This window comes from Danio aesculapii, chromosome 3, assembly GCF_903798145.1.
Source record: "Danio aesculapii chromosome 3, fDanAes4.1, whole genome shotgun sequence".
NCBI lineage: Eukaryota > Metazoa > Chordata > Actinopteri > Cypriniformes > Danionidae > Danio > Danio aesculapii.
Window position 1 is genome coordinate 48,129,845 of NC_079437.1, and position 20,822 is coordinate 48,150,666.

At 36.5% G+C, this 20,822-nt stretch overlaps 2 long non-coding RNA genes across 2 annotated transcripts; both read left to right on the forward strand.

The window, feature by feature from the left end:
• Positions 1-276: 276 nt before the first annotated feature.
• Positions 277-5,317, forward strand: LOC130221601 (uncharacterized). The gene is made up of 4 exons (XR_008836299.1): positions 277-359; positions 563-619; positions 1,091-1,157; positions 5,244-5,317. It is a non-coding gene; the product is annotated as an uncharacterized LOC130221601 (long non-coding RNA).
• Positions 5,318-5,543: 226 nt separating this feature from the next.
• Positions 5,544-12,555, forward strand: LOC130221600 (uncharacterized). Its single transcript, XR_008836298.1, has 5 exons — positions 5,544-5,587; positions 7,830-7,901; positions 8,939-9,011; positions 11,473-11,579; positions 12,291-12,555. It is a non-coding gene; the product is annotated as an uncharacterized LOC130221600 (long non-coding RNA).
• The last annotated feature ends 8,267 nt before the right edge of the window (positions 12,556-20,822 follow it).

Below are 20,822 nucleotides of genomic sequence, written 5' to 3' on the forward strand. Positions count from 1 at the left end.
ATGTCCTAATAGTTACGGTGAGCCCGTTTTTCTGTGTGTATCTGTGTATGCTCATTGTGTATAATCTCCCACTATCGTCCCTCCGCTGCTACTGCTCTTTCATACACATTTCTGCTCGTCACAGTCGCGTTTCATTGGTCTAGCGAGAGGGCCTCCTCGTCAGCGATTGGCTGAATTTGATCGCGTTTCATTGGTCGATCAGCGGAATCCTCGTCAGCGATTGGCTGGATTTCATGTCCATCAATAGCAGCCCGCTTCATGTTTCCAATTGGCTGCCGAAGACACGCGAGGTAGACCTTTAATTCCAACGGAGTGAACTATCAGCAACTACAAAAGAGAACCATTTGTGCATCTTTAAGGTATGAACTGCTTATTTACTGTATACTTTTGTGGCGTGTGTTAAGTTAACTTTAAACATTGTGTGCATGACGAGTTAGTCAGGGTCATATCACTTAAGGTGCGACATCATTAGCAGATTAAATGGTGTCCGTGACCCAGTTTGTTTATATTACAGTTATATGACACGTATATTCATTTCTTAGTGATTGTACTAACTTTACAGTCTGACAACTCAGTCCACTACAGTCTTTGAGTTCATATTTAATGAAACACATTACTGGTAAGTTGGACATTTTTGGCTTCATTTTAAACATTTTAAACAGACATGGATGATGCTAAATACAGGTGTAAACGAGGTCTAAACTTGAGCTTGTCCACTGTAGACTATTTATTATTATTAGTAGTAATAATAAGTAGTAGTAGTATTAACAACATACAAATTTTATGGTATAATAAACAATAACAAGGTGGTCAGGATGTCAATAGAAACACTTTAAGGAAGGGTAGTAAACTGTGTCATATATTTGACTAAAGATTAAAAAGCAAGGTTAGCTTAACATCACAAACTATTCAATATTAGGTTATTACTTTGTGTTTTAGTCAGGAATGTTTTAATTATGCAATAGTTTTCCCACAGCATCGATGCTTCAAAAAGGGATGGATAACTGGGATGCCTGAATGATGATCACAGAAATCCTAAATGAAGGCAGTAGTTCTTAAAGAAGCCCACACCTGTGTCCGTTTTCTACAGGGATAACTTTCCAGATGAAGAAATTACCCACTTCTATGGTGATTCTTCTTGGCCATGGCATTCAAGGGTAAGTGTGTGGTCTCTTTAAGACACGTTTGTTGTAGGACTGGGCGATATGGGCAAAAAATCATATCCCGGTATTTTTAGGAGGAACGACAGTATATGATGTATATCTGGTATTTTCCCATAAATGGTTACTTGAGAGTTAAAGCCTTTATTAAAACTTTTATCAAACAGTTTTTGAGCAACATATAATTCAAGCACATGGGTTTCCCTCTCTGTTTACAAAAAAAAAATAGCTGCACAAAAAATAACAGCTGCACAAAATCTTTTTTTCTTTTTTTTTCCTGCTTAAAACTGTTACACAACATTTCAAGTAAAAAAAAAATCTTTGATAAATAAATACAGTACAGGGTTTTTTCCTGCTTAACACTATACACAGCACTACTGTGCTGTTGTGCAAATAACAAAATAAACAGAACCATACACACACTTAAATAGTAACACAACAAAAAAATATTGTAGGATAGAAAAAACCACAATAAATGTAAATATGAAACGCACACTATTTTGACACAATTACAGTGTTGTTATAAGTAATCCTGTATACCACAGTTGTGTGATTTTACAAACAACAATTAAATCAGCTGTATATGTTTTATTAGTTACACATTTACATGTATGTATTGTGCACGATTATTAAACAGTGCACATATCGAAGATATCTACAGAGAAATCTTCCACTCCAAGTTAAAAAGTCCTACACTTTTTCTTTTGTTTGGACTAAACTTGTTTTACTAAATATTAAATAAGGAGATGAAAGCAAATAGACTATAGATATGAGAAGTAATGAAACAGTTTCAGAGTACTGTGATAAAATGCTGGTTAAGCATATAAATGTAAACAGTCATTATAACAGAGCAGAACACATAGCTAAATGTATTATTATGTCAATGTAAAGAAGAGACCGTCATGCAATAAATACTGAACTTATAATCAGTGAATATGAGCTGGTTTTATTTTCGAAATGTGGTATAAATTCCTCCCATTTTGACATTTTTAATTTATTTGAACACATCAGTCAATTTGACAAGGCTTCTATGTTCATTCTTGCTGTCAATTGCGAAAGGAATGATCAATAAAAGGTTTCTGATAAACCGCTGTGACAGCTGCAGGCGCTGTGTGACGTGCGTGTACGCGAGGTGAGTCAGATTTCGATACAACACCAACACTGCATGTTCCTCCATGTTGTGTCAGTGATGGGTCATTCTTGAATGTTTTGTTCATTTTGAACAAATCTATTGTATGACTCATGGAGTGAATCATTTATTTGCGCATGCGCTCATTTGTGCAAGTGAAGCTCGTGTGCTGCCTTGAAGTGGTCTGTTTCGCGCAGAATGCGCATGTGTGGCTTCAAACCATATCGATATAAACGATGTTGGATAATCCCGCATCGAGTTGGGGAATCATATCGATATATCCCCAGAACTCAATATACCGCCCAGCCCTAGTTTGTTGTATTGTGTTGTGGATTTCATTTATTAGTTTAGTTTTTGATGTTTCAAATTACTCTAAAGAAATAAATTCATTGTTTGTGCATGTTTTTAAATTTCAGTATTAATCCACACAGTGGCAAAAGTTGAACTATTCTGAAAATTGACTGCAGCATATGTGTATGAACAGCTGATTGTGGTCATAGCAATGACAGAGTTCAGAAACTAATTTAAATTGGTAAAGGAAGAAGCACACATTGAGTTTTCAACGTGGTTTTGGACACAATGTTTGAATACCCCATACAGATTTAACCTGAGAGATACAGTACAAGCACTGATCTATAATAGATACGTGATTACAAGCCGTGCCGGGTGATTACAAGTTACAACACACAATTAAATACATATTTTGTAATCTACACAAAATAAGGCAACCATTTTAATCACATCTACAGGTTGTGATCATAGACTGTAAAATATATGGACGGAGCATCCGTGACGTCAACCATAGGTTTCTGAACACTGCAAAAGAAGCTACAAGTAGGCGCGGCCAACCGTCGCCATTTTGTTCGCGCGTCATCGCACCCACGGCGGGATACCAAACAAGGGCAAAGAGGCGGAGAGTGAGCGGAGCTACAGACACCTGCTGGCACTTTGCTTAGACCTGGCAGACAGACTTTACTCTGGGAGAAACACTTAATACTTTATTACATGCGACTCGTTTGTGTTCTGACCACATGTGCTTGGCTGTACACTATATCAATAAAGTGTTTAGACTTTTAAAAACACTTTAGTAATACATTGAGCCACTAAACATTGTTCTTATGACGTTTTTCTACAGGAGGAAAACGTGAATTACTTCCAAACACTTTAAATATAGTCTGTGTTAGTAAATGCAAGACTATTGATGAAATCCAGCATAACACTGTATGATAACGCTTCAGATGACTGTTCTAGAGCCTACAGCTAATCAATCTGTCACATTCTGGAGTGCTTTACGGGTCTAAAGAAAAATATTAATGATAAATGATCTTAAATAAAACAAATATATTTATAGAGATGGTATACAAGTATATAACTTTACTCACATGGGAAACGAGGCCACATGAATGGTTTGTGAGCACAATTAAGTGCACACAGCATCCAATATCATCTAATAATTGTAAGAAATAAGTCCAAAAGGCAGCTGACTGTGTAAAGCCACATAAAACAAAACAAAAATACGATGAATATGCTGAGATCAGTGGCTAATCTGCCGGATTCAGCTGAGGTGAAGTGACGGCGACCAGCGAGACCTAGCTGTCACTCAAGTGGCCACGCCCTTAATTATGCAAACTTAATATAACCTAATACAAAGGAAATGGATGAATTATAAAAAAATTCACCCCCCTCACAGTTGTCATGAAGGGAAATATTAGCTATATGAACCAAAATGGTTCTTTATACCAGGCTGTAAACACCTTTTTTTCTGCTGTAAAGTTGGCCATTCTAACAGTGGGCTCAATTACAATTTGCTCTATTATGGAGCCAGGACTAGCGGAATTTTGATGAACTGCAGTTTCAGTTACTTCCGTATTGGCTTCCCGAGGGAGAGCGGGAGGTTGCCGCTTGTGATTTGAAGGAAGAAGAAATTGGTCCATATGAATGGTGAATCATTTATTATAATCACTCATTTATAATGTCACTCGTGTAGCCAATAGGATTATTGCAAAAACTAAGCTCTGTGCTCTACCATAGTTCATTAAACTTGCACCTTTTGTCCATTGAGATCATCTTTAATATAAAATGCTCTTCATCATAATATAACTTTACTGAATTTTAAAGCCTGAATACAAGCACCACAACTAAAAATCTGACACTAGGCTATAAACGGACTATACCATGATCGTCACCTCATCACCATCAACCTGTTCACTGTGAGATATTTCATGTCCGACAGCACCTGTAGTCTCGTTTAGCAACTTTTTAGCAACCAGCTTTATAAAGACACCTAACAGCTTAAAAGAAAAATCACAAATGTGCTGTAATTGGTGTGTTTTATATCTTAGAATAAAACATGAATGTATCTTAATAATAATAATAATAAAAAGCACTCAAGGACACCTTACAGCAGATCGCAAGCACATCATAAAAATACAAGCAGTAAAAATGACAATCAGCATAAATTAAACCAGCAAATCATTAAAAGCTATCCTAAACAAAAACGTTTTTATCTAAATAGAGTCTACCTTGCGAATGTACAAAGGCAGGGAGTTCCATAACTTTGGTGCTGTACAGCTAAAAGCCCTGCCACCAAATGACTTTATCTTAAAGTTTGGGACAGATAACAGTTCAGCAGAAGATAATCTCAGTGAGCGCAAAGGAGTGTACAAATGAAGAAGATCATTTCTTAAGCTTGCATTAAACACACTTTATTTTAGGGATTTTACAAATATGCCATTCCAAAAACATAAAAAAAAAAAAAAACATTTACTTTAGAAAGTTGGAAGCAGAAGTGCTAAAACACAAACTCGCTTCTGGGTTTTGTCTACAGAGACATCATAGTTCCACCACTCTATAGGGGTTGGTTTGGTTATGTATTGGCTTTATAGGCTCATTTTATATCTGCATTCACTGCCTTTCCGACCCAATCTTGTGCCTTTTCCTTTTTATGTTTACAGGAATTATGTGAAGAGTCATCAATGGCAATGATCGAATGTGGTTCGAAACACTTCCACATCAGATAAGGAGAAAGTAAGAGAATTTAATTTTCCTTTTTTATAAAAGCCAGGTTTCCATCTGAAGCTGCAAATGTAACTTATGTGGAAAATTGAAATATATTCTAAAATTTGTGAATAATAATCCTTTGCATCAAACTAGTTAAAGACAAAAAAATAGTCACTTTGCAAAACTTTTTGCCTCAATCTTGGGTTTCTCTTTTTCCCTTTTTCAGGAATTGCTTGAATAGTCATTGGTGACTGAGATCGAATGCAGTGCGAAAACTTCCACATCAGGGAAAGAGACAGTAAGTGAATTTAATTTCCTTCTTGACGCTGACCATGATAGAATAGGAGGTAGGGATGTTCCAATACCCTTTTTCCCTTACCGATACTGATTCTCATACCTGAGCTCAGGGAATCAACCAAATGCAAGTACTAAACCGATACCTGAGTGGGTATCTGTAGAAACTGTTGTGTATAATTTTAGCCTTGTTTAAATTGACAGATTAAATTTATGGTGTGCTTCAGACTTATCCATTAATAAATTATTACAAATGCATACAGCAAACTAGAGTAAAGTTTTACAAAATAACTGTATAAAAACTGTGCAAAAAAGATATAAAAAGTGAATATGAATACTATAGAAAAATAACATCTTTGTATCTTAAAATTCAGAAACTTTTTTTAAAAATAAAAAGGCACTTCACCTTTTACATTTTTTTTTTTAAAGTGCAACAGTACCTTATGCTCAGTCTAAATATACCCTAATGGTTTCACACATCTCAGTATTTTAAAGTGCAACCCTTTAGTAAAATATGCATAGAACATTATAAAGTCTTCACACACAGTGTTTCCAACAGCATAGAAAAAAATAATAACTAAATAAAAAGGCCTGCCCTAAATATTTTCTTTTCAGTTAAATTACAAATTGAGATTACAAAACGAAAACACTGACTGAATCCTTTTTAAGAACCAGCATGCTGTTTATTTCCAATCATGTTTCTTTTGGTTTTTGTTTCATTCAAATAAAAATAGCAGGCTACCTCAAATCGTTTGCTCTACAGAAGATAGGCATTTAATTAATGCACCTCTCTGATTCTTATATTGCAACGTCTGTCAACATTTTTAATAGAAGTCTTTATTTTAAAGATTATGTCTTGAGCATCTGATTTTACCTCCAGTGCTTGTGTGATTTTTAGTTGCACTGTCCTCAGTAGCACAGAAATATCAGTATATCAATATAGCCTTTGCTGAAAGGCTGGTTATATCTTACCAGCTATGAGGTATAATAATGTTATTAGAGATTTTAAAGGAAATTTATTAAGAAGGAAATATAGCCTAAACTTTACAACAACAGATTCTATCGTTGTCATAACGTATAGAATGCCCTTAAACAGTGTAGTCTAGTTGATGGCAAAGAAGTAAGTTTTTTTTATTAAGATTGTTTCATATGTCAAATGAAGCTCTGTTCTTTACAGAAGCTTTAAACAGATGTGCGCTGTGGCCGTGGTGATGAGAGACTATAAGGCACATCTTGACTTATATTTAAAGTATAGGCTAGGCTACTATAGCAAATAATAATTTAGTTTTTTTTAACATGTAGCCAAGGATTGCATTACTTGTATACATTTTAATAGTTTATAAAGCTATAAAATGAAAGTCTCAGTTTGGTGTGGAGTTATCATATGCAAAAATAATTTAAGTGAATAAGCATTTGTTTTATTTCTTGATTAGGCTATGTAGGGTATTTATAAATGGATCTTTTATAAGGAATATTAATAACTGTAATTCTCCAAATGAAAAAAAAGTTGAGTTAGTTGTTGATTGTATTTATGATGGTGCCGTGTGGAGCGCACTCAGAGCAAGTGAAAACCCCAATGCTTCGACTTGTTTTCAGAGCAGAGCACATTTCAGAAAGTTTTGCATTAGGGGCTTCTTTCTCCACTTGTGCAAATACACGAAGGGGTTTATAATGCAGATCCAGGACAGAGGCAACAACCAATAGCGTTGGTTTGGCATCAACTTGTCTGTGTCAAACTGTGACAAGTCTTTTCACTCTTCGATGTGCTTCTTTTATCAAAATACATCTGTAGGCACTTGTGGTTGCACATATTATAATGTCCCTGAGTTAACAAATAGCCCTATGTGTTGCAAAATAAAATAATATTACATTTTAATTGTTTAACTGATCCCATAAATTGGTTAAAAATGCATCCTTTCAGTTAACGGTTAAACAATTATTATGAACATCTCTAGTTTCCTTTCTCACCCCCATATTTAAACACATTTGTTAAATAGAGTGATGGAACTATAATGTCACTTTGTAGGCAAACCAGCAGTTGGCATCACACTGGTTCCCTTGACAAAAAGCCAATAGGCAAATGTAACTTATGTGGAAATTTAAAACAATGCATTAAAATGTTTCAAATAATCAATTTGAATATCAAATAATCAAACAATGTTTCACTCAAATGAGTCAAAGATAATAAAATCGTCACTTTGCAAATCTTCTTGCCTCAATCTTGTTTCTCTTTCTCACTTTTACAGGAATTGCATGAAGAATCATTGGTGACTGAGATTGAATGCAGTGCGAAAACGTCCATGTCAGGGAAAGAGACAGTAAGTGAATTTAATTTCCTTCTTGATGCAAACCATGTTAGAACCTCAAATCAGAAAAGATTGGCACAGTATGGAAAATGCTAATAAAAAAAGAAAGTACTGATTACTAAATTTACTTTGATTTGTATTGCATTGCAGATAATCCAACAGACATTATTTAATGTGTTAATAAACTTGGAATACAATTTTGCTTCTTGCAACATATTTCAAAAAAAGTTGACAGGAGTTTAGGGCTGTCATCAGGTAAAATGGTTAAATAATGATGTGATGTGAAACGGGTGATGTCAACAGGTGAAAGAGGACACGGGTACTGGACTGGCCTGTCTGCAGTCCCGACCTGTCTCCAATACAGAATGTGTGGTGCACCGTACTGTTGCCCACTTTGATTTGTTTGCAGGAAGAATGGTGCAAAATTACACATGAAACACTTCATCACTTGCTGTCTCCAGTCCCTAAACATATTTTTAAGTGTTGTAAAAATGAATGGCAACATTACGCAATTTTTTTATTAGCAATTTCCATACTGTCTCAACTGTTTCTGATTTGTGGTTGTAGAAGGAGGGTTGATTTATCATATTAGGCTGTTTTACCTGGGCTGTTTTCTCAAAAATGTTGTTGTGATGACTCTCTTTGAGTAAAATATACACCTCTCTATTAATTAATAATAATAACTAGTGTATTGGGGGATGGGCATGACGTGGACATGAAATGTAAGTACAGTCTGGCCTTGTGAGAACCCCCATATTTTAACACATTTGATGAATAGAGTTTGGTCAGTTATGTGTTGGCTTTTTAGGCTCAATTTATACTTGCCATTTGCTTTCTTGTACAAAAACTCAGATAACAAATTAAATGAAATTGTAGATGTTGTCCAAGAATTTTTCATTCATTTGCTTTTCCCTAACACCTGAAATTGGCCAGGTATTATTAGTTCATTAGGTAAGTGTAGTACTTACTTGGCTTTTTGACCCAATCTTGTGAATTTTTTTTTTTTTTTTTTTTTTTTTTTTTTTTTTTTTTCCTTTTCACATTTACAGGAATTATGTGAAGAGTCATCAATGGCAATGATTGAATGTGGTTCGAAACACTTCCACATCAGATAAGGAGAAAGTAAGTGAATTTAATTTCCTTCTTGATATGAGCAGAGTTTCTATCCAAAACTGCAAATATATCTTATTGCAAACAAAATAATTTCCTCTTTGACAATGACAATGTTCGATGTAGAAGGGTTAAGTGCTATTTTAGGCTGTTTGTCCTGGGCTGTTATCTCAAAAATAACTCTCTTTGAGTAAAATAGACCTCTTTCTGTTAGGGATGTCAATTTCCACAAAATCCTGTGATCCATGATCATTTAAATTATTAATTAATCATTAATCACCACTCCATAAACATAATAGATAAAGTTTTGAATGTTTTGAAATATTAAACAAATCACCCTAGCCTTTTCCATTTGGAGACTTACAGTAATTATTAGCTTAGTCTGTATAAACAGTCCATTTATAAAATACATAATTAATGAATGTGTTAATGAAGAATAAAACCAATATGCAATATGCTCTTTGCATAATGATCACTGCGAAATAAGCTAAGTGCTCATTTTATATATAAACTATAAATATAAAAAAAAGAAATGAAGTAATGGAACATTATATGTAAAAAAAAAATCTAAATTTATATACAGTAGTAGGCTAGGCTAAATAAAGGTGCCTTAAAGCTTCTGTAAAGAACAGACTATATATGATAGGTGACACAATCTCAATAAACACTTGGTGCTTGATGTCAGAGGCTACATTTATTTAAGGGCATTTGATACGACATTGATAGAATCTGTTGATGTCAAACTTAGGTTTCCTTTATAATATTAAGATATTTCCTCTGTAATACTACTATTATCCCTCATCACCGGTAAAATAACCAGCCTTTGTATTTCATGTATTTTAAATGTAGATTTTCCTGCCAGTTCGATGCAGGCAAATAAAATTGTGGCCTTTATTTAATAAATCTTTATTTATTTAAATCTTACTTTCACCTGAACTCGCCACGAGTAAGATGGAGAAAATAAAAACACATCAGCATAGATAAAAATTCAGATGCTTAAGACATAATCTGTAAAAGAATGACTTCTTTTAAACTAAAAGTTTGTAGCAAATATAAGACAGCGGTTTGGGATAAACCAATTACAGCGGAGCATTAATTAAATCCTTATTTTTCAGAGAGTGAAACAAATCATCCACTGCACAGTTGTGCAACAGGCACGAACATAAATGTACACTTCATATATATATTCTTTGGAAAATAATGTATTTTTTGGTGCTCAATTATCTACAAAATAAAGAATGAATAACATTTGTGGTGAAGTGTTTCAAAAGAAGTACTGCTATTCAGACCCAAAACACAACTTTTTGTTAAATAAATAAATATAAAAAAATTTAAAGTGAAACATTCACAGTTTCAGGGAAGCCTATATTAAACAGCTTTCACTGTTAATGACAAAATCATCCATTGCGCTGGCCAGTTTCAATAATTTAACTATAATAATTTAACATTTAATTAAGTAATTTGAAAGAACAGGACAGGCTTTACAAGCTATTCAGAGCACTGAACGTGTTCACAGATTACCTAGGAAGAACAAACTCGGTCTGAAGGATGAGAGAACTCAGAAACTCATTGTGAGAATTCCAATTCGTGCCAGTCTGTCAGATGAAATTGCTTAAAACACCTTAATATTTTAGAGAAACTAGTTAAAGTTTGCATAACCAATAATTTATCTTATCCACCCGTGACCCACTCATAATTAAACATCATATAGCCTACTTTTTGATTTCCTGACCTGCAAATTAACGGCAGCACCCGCAGATATAACCGAGATCCACTTAAAACAGGGTTTTATGCGTCCCCCACATAACATAAACTGCACACACTTGATTATTTAATGTGTAAAGTCGTGGACGCTTGTCTCGCAGCACAAATCATAACTTATCCTTTAATGTCCATGCTTAATCTGTCATCGATAAGGTCTGTTGATTAAACTGATTACTGACAATAAATCGATCATTGAGTAACCGTTAGCATCCCTACTCTCTATTAATTTATAATAATAACTAGTGTATTGGGGGATGGGCATGACATGGTCATGGATTGTAAGTACAGTTTGGCCTTGTGAGGACCCCCATAGTTTAACACATTTGATTAGTACAGTTTGGTCTGTTATGTGTTCACTTTATTGTGTATTGGGGGATGGGCGTGACATGGACATGAATTGCGAGGACAATTTGGCCTTGTGAGGACCCCCATATTTTACACAGTTGATGAATAGAGTTTGGTTGGTTATGTGTTGGCTCATTTTACATCTGGCACTAAGATTTTTGTCATTCATGTACAAAGTGTTTTAGTATTAATTTGACATTTTAGCGTCAATAAGGTTTATCTGATGTGTGCACTTTTTAGCCTGGACATGCTTTTAATTCAATAATAACTGCAGTGAATTTTTACAAATTGATGCTTTCATATTAAAGTTGTGGTATGTCTAGCATGTGAATTGGATTTTAATAAAAACTCTCCCTCTGTACAGTGTCAGCATGAAGTACACAGTGCTGTTTTTTCCAGTTTGGATTTGTGCGATGATTGATTGTAGTGGTTCCATGTCAAGTAGAAAGTGGCTGACTTCAACTTGCAAATGTAAGTATCTATGTCACAAATATTTAGCGTAGAAATGTATGTGTCATCATTTTTTTTAGTCTGTGTTCTTCAGTACAATATGGATTTCTCCTATAATTTCTAGGTATTTTTTAATAGTGTTTTTTTTTCTTCCATCAATTCACTATTTGAAAGCCATATCCATTTTTTCACATTTGTTGTTTTAAGTAAATAAAATATTATATTAACGAATAAATTAATGTAAAATTGATCCTAAAAGTACTAGGATTAAAGAGCATAATTTAATTTCAAGGTAAATTAAATTCAGTATTATAACATGCATTCATTTTGTTATGCAAGGCAAAAAACTACACATTTAGTGTTGTTGTATATTGTGCTATGTAAAATAAAATATTTTACAGCACAGCAAACACTATAGATTAGATAAAACATATAAGAAATAAAATCTTGAAATATATCAGTCTGTGTGGAATGAATGTATACATTATACAAGTTCCACTGCTTGAATGGAATTAATGAAATAAATCAACTTTTTGAAGATATTCTAATTATATGACCAGCACCTGTAATTATCTGAAGAAATACACCAGTTTGGCAGCACTAGGGAACTGTGCTCTTATTGAGTAGGATACAGAAAGCCTGCACTCTGACTGTAAAATAAGTCTTTATAGTTTTTTTTTACAATGTCATTAAAAATATGTATTTCTGTAAATTTGTGTTTATTTGTTGCAGACACCAACTCAAGGACAGTTATTATAAAAACATGGAGCAGACTGAAGTGAATGCAGTCATAAAACATTTTAAAGGGACACCTCACCACAAAAGCACAGTGTGATCAATGCAAGAAAGCAGAAGACCATGTTCTTAAAGAAAGAAGAAAAATTAAATGACTTTGTGAGGAACAGAGGTTTGCAGATAAATAAAAGAAATGTTGGAGTGCATTTCAACAAAGAAAAGCAAAAACTGCTTTTAAACGGTTAGTTCATCCAAAAAATTAAATTAGCCAATGGTTTATTCACCCTATGCAATCCTAGCTGTATATGACATTCTTCGTTCAGACGAACACATTAAGAGTTATTTAAAATTTTCTCTGAGCACTTAAATACTATTATGGATGTGAAGTGTGGGCCTTGTTGGTACCGTTCCAATACATGTCATGTCTTTTGAAGCGGATCGATAGGTTTGTAACAAATATTTATTTTTTATGAATTATGAACTCCAGTTGCTACTTGCGTGTTGGCGACAGAGTCACATGAACCTAAACAAATCAAAGAACAAATTAAAGATGTCCCAAACTCAGCCAACTTGACTTTTCGCAAACAAGCATACAGACATTAGCTGTGTTTCCATCCAAAAATGCGGATGAACTTTATGCGCAAAACTGGATTAATGCGTTAAGACGTGCAAATAAAGCAGCGTTTCCATCCAACGAGTCAAAGCAACAAAATCGTCACTTCCTGATTAACTGGCGCCAAATATCAACAGTAAAAACTGAATTTGCTGTGGTAAGAGAAGCTGCGTCAATCTTTTCTTCATCTAATAAATGACACGGAGCACAGACGCTCTTATTTCTTGAGGTCATTAATAATATAATAACACTAATACTTAAACGGTTAGGTGTTTTAGAATGACCAAAACAACAGTTCAGATGGTTTACAGTGTGCTGCTGGATTATCCATTCACACACACACTTCATCATCACATGATCTCTCATAACAACATCACATGACCTTTTTAATGCGCACACTGGAATTTGTGCGGTAAAAGTGTTTCCATCGTAGTTTATGTGCATCTTTTCTTATCGAATAAAAAGTTTATCTTACTCGGTTATGCGCATACGTTTTTTATGCGCATTTTCAAAATTTATGCGCAATATGGCGTTTCCATCCACTGTTTATTATGCACATATGCAAAATGCACATAAAAATAGGTGCATGGAAACAAAGCTAATGACAGATTCAAAAATCCATTGATCTGCTTCAAAAGACACATTGACCTCCCGGATGCGTATGGGTTCGTTTCACGACAGATATTTGTGCTTTTTCAAGGTTTAAAAAGGGGTCACAATTCACTACCATATAATGTTTGAAAGTGCCCAGAAAAATTCTAAATAACTCTTAATGTATTCATCTGAAAGAAGAATGTCATGTACACCGAGGATGGCATTAAGTTGAGTAAATCAATTTTCATTTTTGGTTGAACTAACCCTTTAAGGGGCAGAACCCTTAAAATGTTGTCATTGAGTTGTTTTTTTTAAAAAGCCTTGGTGAATAAATGCATTTGAGACAGTGATTTGATGTTACTGATCTATATATCTATCTACCTATCTCTCTCCGTCTGTCTGTCTATTAGCTAGTCCAGTTAAACACTGATTGTCCTCACAATCCTGCGTTAGTAATGTGTGTGGGTGTGTATGAGTAAAGTCCAGTTAAACACCAGTTGTCCTCACAATCCAGTGTTAGTAATGTGTGTTGGTGTGTATGAGTGAAGTCCAGTTAAACACCAGTTGTCCTCACAGTCCTGTGTTAGTAATGTGTGTGGGTGTGTATGAGTAAAGTCCAGTTAAACACCAGTTGTCCTCACAGTCCTGTGTTAGTAATGTGTGTGGGTGTGTATGAGTAAAGTCCAGTTAAACACCAGTTGTCCTCACAGTCCTGTGTAAGTAATGTGTGTGGGTGTGTATGAGTAAAGTCCAGTTAAACACCAATTGTCCTCACAATCCTGTGTTAGTAAAGTGTGTTGGTGTGTATGAGTAAAGTCCAGTTAAACACCAATTGTCCTCACAATCCTGTGTTAGTAAAGTGTGTTGGTGTGTATGAGTGAAGTCCAGTTAAACACTGATTGTGCTCATAATCCAGGGTTGTTAGTGTGTGTGTGTAACACTCATGGCTGTCCTCATAATGCATGATTAAATCCGAAACGCCCACTTTTGCCATGGTCCCCACATTGTTGTAGGATGTCAGGTCTTAATATTTCCAAGACAAAAGGAAATGTGGGTCCCCATATACCATGATGGTACTTATTTGGGAAAAAAGGTCCCAATAAACCACCCGTACCAGTGTGTGTGTGTGTGTGTGTGTGTGTGTGTGGTGTGTGTGTGTGTGTGTGTGTGTGTGTGTGTGTGTGTGTGTGTGTGTGTGTGTGTGTGTGTGTGTGTGTGTGTGTGTGCGCGCGCGCGCGCGCGAATTTTGTGTGACTCATCGATGCAACTGCACAACAAATATCATTGGTAAGTTCTTACTGTAGTATCTGCTCTCACTTCTGCAGATTTATGTGCCCTCCAGAAACTTGCATTTTGTGAATGAACGTCGCCTCGTGGTTCCATCCCTAAGAGGGAAGAAATCACTTTCCCGAACTCTCGCATTCAATCTGCCTAGTTGGTGGAATGAATTCCCTAACTACATCAGAACAGCAGAGTCACTTGCTGTCTTAAAGAAATGACTAAAAACTCAACTATTTAGTCTCCACTTTCCTTCCTAATCTGTAACTGCCTTTCTGGCTATACCACTAACTGTACTCTCTCTCTCAAAAAAAGATTAAGGCACTCAGAAAGGCACGTAGAAACGGTGGGCGGGGAGGACTAGCCTTAAAGGAGCAGTACACCAAAACCGCCACCCAGTACAAAAATGTATTAATAGGACTTAATAAAAGGTATAATAAAAAATCTGATGGGTGTTTTGAGCTGAAATTTTACAGACACATTCTGGAGACGCAAAACACGTATATTAAATCTGAAAAAAGGGCTAAGCTAGGTGCCCTTTAACTATAGAGTGTACATTTATTGAAATGAGCTGAAGCTGCCGATCTGTCACAAACATAACAACATTCTCTGTGCAGACTCAAAATGGTGTCCTCTCGTCATTTACAACACAACGCCGAGTAAAAGAGAGTACAGTTACATATGCACATATATAATAATATATATGTTGCATATATGTGTATATATGCCACATAAATGCAAAATTAAGGTGCATACAGATGTTACTACTTCAATGTGTTCCTTTTGGCGCCATTCATACCGCGGCGACAGCGGTACTTGGTGCGCCAGCAGCTTTTAACCGCTGGGTGGCAGTTTAACCACAGATATTCAGCTTTGCCTTTCCACAACACTAAACAGACTTTTCTGTGCGTACCTTATGTGCTCAGATGTGTTCAATTAAAATATAATTTTGATTTAGTTTCTTAGTAATAACATGATCTTACCAGGGCTTAAAGTATTCCTGCACCATGCCGGATCTCCGGCGTGCGGCCGTGAGAGAAAAAAAAAATAGAGCTTGCACATGCGGTTAGTTTGGGGATGCTCAAAATAACCGATTAAGCAATAACCGAAAGGGCGCGTTTGTAACCGATGAATGGTATCAGTTTAAACGATTAAAATATGCTTTATACATTTTTAAAGTTTGGCTGCATACGGGGCATCTGTTAAATGGTTTACTGACTGCAGCCAGTATTTTACGCTCTGCTTATGCTCGCTCAGCGGCTTCAAGTTTTGCTGTTGTGTGCTGTGTGCTCGAGCGGAAAAAGCGTGTTACTTCTGTTTCATTGTTTAGTCAAATGAAAGCACTGCAGGGTTTCTGTTGAGGTTTGGGTTGTCAATGTGAGTATGGCAAACTTTTAAAGATGGAGGAGAGTACTTGTGGTCGCTGTTTCAAGTTATCCAGAGTTGTATTTATAGATCTGAATATCACAATATTATTAAAATTACAATTATAACATCGACAGCAACTCGACTCGTGCACACCAGCTGATTCAGTCGTTTTCTAGTGACATACAAAAGAGTGCAGGGCTTCTTTTTTTTTTGTCAACCATAAAAGGCAGCGCGGTGCGCCACGCGTTTTTGGAACGTAAAGGCGTGCGCTTTGTGATCGGCCCCTAAATGGTACAACAAATATTTGTTAACTATTTGGATGGTAACACATGCGTCATGTCACCCAGCCCATGAAATGCGGAGCCAGCTCCGATGTCATCTACTGAACGCAAATGCCCCACTAGTCCAGCCAGGTATGGCAGAGAGGCCTTTTCAAAAATGGCCAAATACAAGAGATAAACTGATAAATATAGACGTTGATGAGAAATGGAGCAGCATATTTGGTAGTTGAGAACGCGCCGCTCCGCAATGTAGAGCTGGTTTCCGAGAAATGCAGGCGGCGGAGCAAGATACCCTCTTTGCCACGGTTGCGAAAAAGTATCTGCATGCGCTACAGGCACACCGTCTCAGTGCTGCTGGAAACATTGTAATCTTAAATAAGTCTCCGCTTAAACCGAACAAAGTCAACATGTTAGTTTTTCTGCAAGCAGTTAAAGTTATTTCTATTTAACTAGCCTTCATTATAGGCTGTATAGGCTGTATTGTGTTGTTTTAAAGTTAAACAACAAACATGTTCGTTTGTACGGATATTTAGCATAATACTTTGGTTTTTTTGATTTCTTAATTTTTACATGAAATGTAAATTAACTTAGGTAGGCTACTTGGGTACAGGGGCGTATTTGTTGGTAGTATACCGAGGAATGCTTAGACAGTGAATATTATCATCATTATTTAAAAAATTATAAATAAATAAATAAATAAATAAAAAACCCCTAGTTTCTCTGCGACATGTCGCAGATCCATCATTTGAATCACGTTAGTATAACGTGCACCCATAATGATGAAGCACACCATAATCACGAGGGCATTAAATAAAGACAACCTAACAAATTTATAATTGTTTATTTATTTAATGCGTTTTTATAATCGCCCTTATGTTTTCGTTTTAAATGTAAGGCTGTTGCGTAATACAATTGTAATTTATAAGTGACTTTGCTGCGTCCCCCTTGATGTTTCAATAACGCATAATAATCTATACACCATATTAAAACAACAGAAAGACATAAACATTACAAATTACCTGTCCCCTTTTGTAGACTCAAAACAAGTGTCAAATCTTGAAAAAATTGCCAGAGCCATATTAAAATTTAATTTAAAGAATTACATTATCGGATATAATAAAACCGCATTAAATAAATAAACCAATATAAAACAAGCAAAAGCAAGCTATAACAGTTTAGGTAGGTCTATGTAGCCTACATAAATGAAACCGTTAAAGCCAAACTAAACTTTCATTTTACAAGATATTTTTTAAAAGATTTTAGATATTTTCTAAAAACAATAAACACCAGAGAAGGTTTAAATAATTATATAGTGGGTACGATGATAATAATCAAATCGTGCAAACAGAGCTTTTTTGGGGTGAGTGAAAGCAGAATGCGACCTTTTTCTGTTATCCAGCTATTCAGTGCCACTTTAAAAAAACACATCGGGGAAAACTGCAAAATGTGTCCCCAAACAATTGTGTCGATGTTTTTATATGACGTGCTAAAATAGAAAAATGAAATTTACATGAAGAGCTTTATTAGTGAAAAGCTGCCGAGCGCAACGAAATGGGCTATAAGCTATATTTGCTCTTATGTGCTGAAATACTTAACACTTTTCTTTAGACCACAGAATAATATGCAACATCTAAATGTCATATAGCCAATAAGGAAAAATTAACATGTTTCAGGTCTCTCCAGTGCATTTGGGCTGAATATTTGACTGTGTCTTACTGGATGTCTCCAGTAACTCTATAAACATAGAGGCACAAGCAGACTGTAGAATTCATTCATTAATTCTTTCTTTTATTTATTTATTGTCCAACCAAATATATATAAATTAATATGTGTGTGCTGTGTGTGTGTGTGTGTGTGCGTGTGCTGTGTGTGTGTTGTGTGTGTGTGATGTGTGTGTGTGTGTGTAGTGTGTGTGTGTGTGTGTGTGTGTAGTCGTGTGTGTGTGTGTGTTGTGTTGTGTGTGTGTGATGGCAGCAGACTGAAGAAGTTGTGCATTGGGTAGGATGCATTGCAGGTTCCAAACCACACAGTGATGCAGCTGGTCAGGATGCTCTCAATAGTGCCTCTGTAGAAGGTGTACATGATTGGGGACTGGCTGCTCTTGCTCTTTTGAGTGGCAGCCTGTTTGAACATATCCCAGTCTGTGGTTCTGAAGCAGTCTTGTAAAGCCTCTGAAGAACCTTCTGGCCACACTTGTATCTCCTTGCAAACCGGTTTGGTGACTTTAACTATCGGTCTGTAAGCAGGCATTAGCATGACAGTTAAGTGGTCCACCAAGGTGGGGAGGGGGAAGGCTTTGTAAACTCCTCTCTGTGTGATGTAAACAAAGTCCATTGTGTTATTGCCCCGTGTTGGAAAGTCTAAGTGTTGTTGTATTTTTGGAAACACACTCTTTAGGTCTGCATGGTTAAAGTCCCCTGCCAGGATGAGAAAAGCATCGGGGTGGGCTGTCTGCTGCTCACTAATGTGCAGGTACAGGTCATTTAATGCCTCACTCCTGTTGTTTGCATTGGAGCTGGGAGGGATGTAAACAGCGAAAAGCAGAATGGCTGTGTATTCCCTCGGTAGATAAAACAGACGGCACTTGATAATCATGAAGTCCACCAGTGGTGAGCAGTATTTGCGGACTACAACGGCATCGCGGCACCATGACTCATTGATGTAAACACAGAGCCCGCCACCGCGGGTCTTACCTCCCGCGACGATAGCTCTGTCTGCTCTGTAGCATGTTAGCTGGTCGAGCTGAATGGCGCTGTCCGGAACGTTGTCGTTGAGCCAAGTTTCCGTAAACACAAAGGCACAACAGTCCTTTACAGTCCAATGTGATGAACGAAGTAGACGGATGTAGTCCAGTTTGTTGTCTAGCGAGTTTACGTTCACTAGAATGATGGAGGGGATAGCGGGTTTGTGGGGGTTAGCTGCTAGCCTAGTTCGGATACCCCCGCGCTTACCCCTCTTCTGCTTCCTCTCGCGCCGCTTGAAGCGCCTCCATTGTGGGCGAGGTGGTGAGGTGGGGGTCGGAGGATGGGTAGGCATCCGGAGCAAGCCGAGATCTTGCAGCTCATCAGTGTCCGCGGAGTTTAACTTGTGAAGTTTGTTTCTACCGGTGTCGAGCAGAAATGTTCGACTATATGCGCGCTTAAGGACAGATAAACGTGACGTTGACACACAATAACACGGCGACGTACAAGACGAGGAACACAAAAACACATTAATAACATATTAATAAATAATACCAAGTTTTAACACATCTGCTACATTCCAGTGGAGCCTCCGTTGCGCTCTACCACAGCTGGCAAAACTTTCTGAAGGTGGTCGATGTATCTGTTGCAGACAGTTATTGTCAAACGATGCCGCCAGAATGTTTCGATGGCTTTAAGAAGCTCGTCTTTATTTTTTGGCTTGACCTCATTGCACTCATGCAACCACTGTGCTTCAGCTGAAAGAAGCGCAAACAGCAGCAACGGAAGCTCAGTGGACACAAGACCCCATGCGTACACCCGTTAACCTGAATGAGGATATGGAACAGTCCGAAGTCACCTCTGCTGGCCCGACTCCAAATTCAAGTTGCCATCCCGATTTACTGTTCTTGTTTCGTGCAGTTGTGCCAGACCAGCGCTACGCGGAGTGGGCATCCACAACGAACTGGGATGGTTCGAGAGGCAAAGTTGCTTTGCCCGTGAACCTAAAACAGTTCGTTAGAGACAGCGTGATTTAGAGATTCCCTAACCTGACCAGCGCTGACAGCAAACGCATAAAGGACAGAGTGAACGAATTTCTACGGTCCCCACGAACCTCTGTTAGCGCCCACCGACGTCTTCAGTATTAGAGACAACTTAAAAAAAAACATTCAGTTATTTTTGTATTTGTATTTGCTTTTTTTCTCAGAATAAATATATCCTCTTAACCAACTGTATGACTGTTTTTTTCCCGATTATACGCAAAAGAAATAATTTTTAAAGTGTTTTTTCATGCTTTATTTCTAACACGTTTATGAATTATAAGTTTTAGCCTAAGGTTACCAGACAAAACAACAATAACAACATTATTATACATCATAGTAGCATGTAGACTATAAAAGGGCAACATATCGACTCATGCGCACACATGAGGCCCGTAGCCAGCCTGGTGAAAGACATGGTTCTTTTTTTCTCAAGTGGACCTTTTTGCAGTTATACGCCTCAGTTTCTATTTAACTATGAGATTTAAATACTACATTTTAGTGACTTTTTTGCTGGATTAGCCAGTCAGATGTCATTATAACCACACTTTTTGATGTACTAAAATATTTCCTAAAAAGTGCAGTTAAAAAAATTCAAACAAGAGAAATGTTTAAAATACAAATTTATTAAATCATACGTCATTAGAAAAATAGCAATCTGTTTTAAAGTTTTA